Source organism: Nannospalax galili, unplaced genomic scaffold (assembly GCF_000622305.1).
Source record: "Nannospalax galili isolate Female #2095 unplaced genomic scaffold, S.galili_v1.0 scaffold102, whole genome shotgun sequence".
Taxonomy (NCBI): domain Eukaryota; kingdom Metazoa; phylum Chordata; class Mammalia; order Rodentia; family Spalacidae; genus Nannospalax; species Nannospalax galili.
The window spans coordinates 2,517,150-2,521,329 of NW_008351958.1; positions in this window are offsets into that span (position 1 = coordinate 2,517,150).

A 4,180-nucleotide genomic window follows, 5' to 3' on the forward strand; every position below is an offset into this window, starting at 1 on the left:
TTTCCTAATTTAATGGTGAAAAGTGGATGGGTAGCACTCTGGAACTGTGGTTTTTTTCCTGCTTTCCACTATGAAAACACAGAAATTGAAGTGTTCATTAATTTTCACTTTTATCTTTTGCGGAACTTGTCTACTTTATGCATGTTTTCAATGATGTCCTCCTAAGAACTCTCGGGAATTTCTGTGACCATTTCTGACTAATTGTTATATTATTTCCTATCCAGGAAAACATCTCTTTCATAGATAGGATTTCTTTTACTGCAAATTACTGAATTTGAGATGCATAATGCAGTCAGAAGTAGATGTTATTTAGCCATTTACAATTAGGATATTATTTCCTTTGAAGTTTAATTATTGATGAATAGTAATGAATGTAATACCAATGATAATTTCAAAATGATGCTTATTAGAGGAAATAAACTTCATAGACATTTCCAGAAGGTATTTTTTATTATCAAGCAAGACAGAAAAATGATTTTATTCAAGTTTTCAGGGAAACTATGCCTAGTTCAACTAAAAAAAAATTGTTTTTTAAAAATTAAAATTACCCAAAGTTGTCTTTATTTGGCTCCTTAGGACAAAATTGCTTTAATTACCAATTAATTACAAAAATTTATGCTTTCTTTGTTATTCCAAATATGTTATTAGCACCCATAATTAAAGGTAAAACTAGCTATTTTAACCCCATGTGCCTCAACTCTATAAACTTCCTAAGTAAGGAACAGAACATTTTGTATTGCATCTTTTAAGAATATATAAAATCTACTCACAGTATATGTACAGTTTGATCATTTTAGTCAATTTTTATAAGACTATAACTATAGCTAACATCCAGCTTTATCTTCATCACTATCAAAAGCTCCTATACCCACAGGCAGTACTAAACAACCTTTGATCTGTTTCCATAGTACAGTTTCTGTCCTTACAATTGAGATTCTTCTAGAAATTTCAGACACGTGAAGTTGTGTACTATGGAGGTTTTACTTATGGCTTCTTCTGCTTAGCATAGTGCACTTGGTATTCACACACATTGCACTATGTACCCACAGTTCCTTCATTTTTATGTTCAGCAGTATTCTAAGTGTGTAGATATATATTTTGGTTTGATCTATTTAGCAGTTAAATTATTGGACTGGTAATTTATTCCCATTTTTGATATATTGCAAATAGTTCATCTACGAATATTATTACATGGAACTTTTGGCAGACATGTAGCTTCATTTCTCTTGGTTAACTACCCATGTAAATGACCCATTTGCACAATAAATATGTATTTGAAACCTGGCTGTACCATTTTACATACCTCCCAACAGTTCCACATCCTCCCAAAACTTAACATTATTAACTTTTACTACAGTCATTTTAGTGGCATATAGTGATATCTCATAGAGTTTTAATAAGCATTTCCTGATGGCTAATAAAATTGTCCATGTTATCTCATACCTCTCGGCCACTCATAAGTCTCCTTGATGAAATGTTTATTTTTTCCTTTTAAAAACATTGGATTGCCTTCTTTCTATTTAGTTATAAGAGGTCTTTAGTCTAGATATGGCTCTTATCAGATAAATAATTTCACTTGTTTTCAGAGTGTGTGGCTTTTCTCTTTTCTCAGTGACTTCTTTTGAATATCAAAATTCTTTATTTGGATAAAAATCTAATTAGTCAATTCATGTTTTATATATAGAACTGTTCACCTATGTTTTCTTCAATGTTGCCTTCTAGAAGTGTATAGTTTTAGCTCCTTCATAGATCCATTTTGAGTTAATTTTTATGCATGGTATGATGCACAGGTCTATGCTCTTTTGTCACATTTAGATATATACATGTTGTCATTTGCTATAAAAAAACCTATATTTCCCTAGAATTGCTTTGGAATTATTGTCAAAAACTAATTTAACATAAATACCAGGTGTTTTTTTAGATTTTCTAGTCTATTGCATTCTCAAAGTCTGTATTTAAGTCAGTATCACACGCCCTTGACTTTGTAGCTTCATAGTAAATTTTGGAATTGGATGGTATGAGTCTCTCATCCAGATTTGCCCTTCATTCTCCATTGTGTTCAATATCTTAAATTCTTTGCATTTTTTACATAAACTTTAGGACAAGCTTCTCAATCACTCTGAAGAGCCATGCTAGGTTTTCACAGAGATTGAATTGAATTTGTATATCAATTTAATAATACAAGCCATGTTTGAATAGCGAATCCTCTGAATCTTAAGAAGAGAATTTTCTCCATACATACAGATTGAACTCGAGTCCCAGCAGAAATTTTGAGTTTTGTATATATAAGTTATGCACATTTCTGTTTAATGTCTTCTTACTTACTTTATTAGTTTTAAAAGGAATTGTTTTCTCACTTTTATTTTTAGACGGTTTGTTATCGCAGGCAGAATAAATTGAATTCTGTTATTACAGGGAAAATAAACTGTACTTTTATATTGGCCTTGTCTTATGCATTTTAAATCTTGCTCATCAATCTTAGTAATTTCTCTCTTAAAATTTCTTATGAATTTATGCATATAAATGGCATTCAGGGACCAATAAGGGTAAGAGTCCTTGCCCTGCAAACCTAATACCTGGTCCCATAATAGGAGCACCCACACTTCCACACATACATCATACATGCACACACATCATACACTCATACACATGTGTGTACACAGACAAGAATAATAAAAAAAAAATTCCAATGGCATTTTAGCCTTAGCTGAGCGTGGTGGTACACACCTGTGACTCAGAAGACTGAGGCAGGGGACTGAAAGTTTGAGGCCAGTTTGGGGTGTATAAAGAGTTGAAGACCAGCCTGAACTATATTGTGAGACCCTGTCTGAAAAAAACAAAGCAAAATAAATAAATAAATAAATCCATCATATCTTAGGATAATATTCTCCATTAGCCAGCTACACAGATGACGGATATCTATTTTGTATGGAGTGGTAAAATATTGCAACTTCCTGTTCTTTCCTGCCCAGGCAGTGACTCAGCCTTTTTCCATCTTAGCTGTGCTGTACAATCTACCTGCCATTTCTAGCTCATCTGCCTAAGCTAGTGCTCCAGCACAAGCGACCATTATTTTATGTAGTAATGGCCCCAAGGAATAAGAATGCTGATTCTAGCAATTCAGATATGCCAAGAAGAAGATGTAAAGTACTTCTTTTAAGAAAAGAAAGGAAGAAAGGAAGAAGCGAGGGAGAGAGGGAGGTTGGGAGGGAGGGAGAGAACGAGGGAGGTTGGGAGGGAGGGAAGAAGGGAAGAAAGGAAGAAAGGAAAGAAGGAGAGAATGAAGGAGAAAGAAGAAAAGATCTTGATTTAGTGAAAAAAAAAAACAATTGTATGTCTGGATTGGATAAGAAAGAAAAAGAAACTCATGCTAGTTTTTCAGTAGCCCTCCAAACTGTAAAACTTACCCAGACAGTATATAAGTACCTAGTTAAGAAAAAAGGGCTTGAAAACTATGGGATTCATACTATCCCTGGGCTCTGGCGTCCATTGATAAGGGACCCCACTGCTTTCTGCAGTGTCTGATAGAATTCACAGTCCGGCTTGTTTTCTCTCTGGGAAAATATTTCATCAGTGTTGCGATTTGGAATGTCTGCTGTGGGCTCATCAGTTGGAACCACTTTGGAAGTTTGCAGCACTTTTAGGAGGTTGGGCGCAATAGAAGAAATGAGTCACTGGGGGAGGACCTTGAGGTTTTAGGAGACTCACATGCTACAGTAACAGGCAAAGGCCTTGAGGTTTTACAGCCTGGCCCCACTTCCGTTCTGCCCCTGCTTCCTTACTGAAGAAGCAATGTGATCAGTCCCATCTCCAGCTTTTGCGGCCACGCCTCCCCCTCCTTCCATAGGACTCCACAGCCCCTCAACTGTGAGCCAAAAAACTATTCCTTTGCTCCTTGCCTGGTATTTGGTGATAACAACAAGAAAGCAATTTATCCAATTGTGAATTTTATTTTTCTAACTCCTTATAGGACTAGTTGTATGTTTGTGTGAATTTTAGTAATATGTGTTGAGAAAATCATGATTTGTCTATTTGCTGACATAAAGCTTTTATAAAGTTCTCTTAAACTCCAAGTTCTGCAATAATACAACTTGTTGTATTTCTTTTTTTTTTTTTAATTGGTGCCTTCTCTTTTCCAGCTAATCATAGATTTTATTTACTTTTGGGAAGAACTGAATTT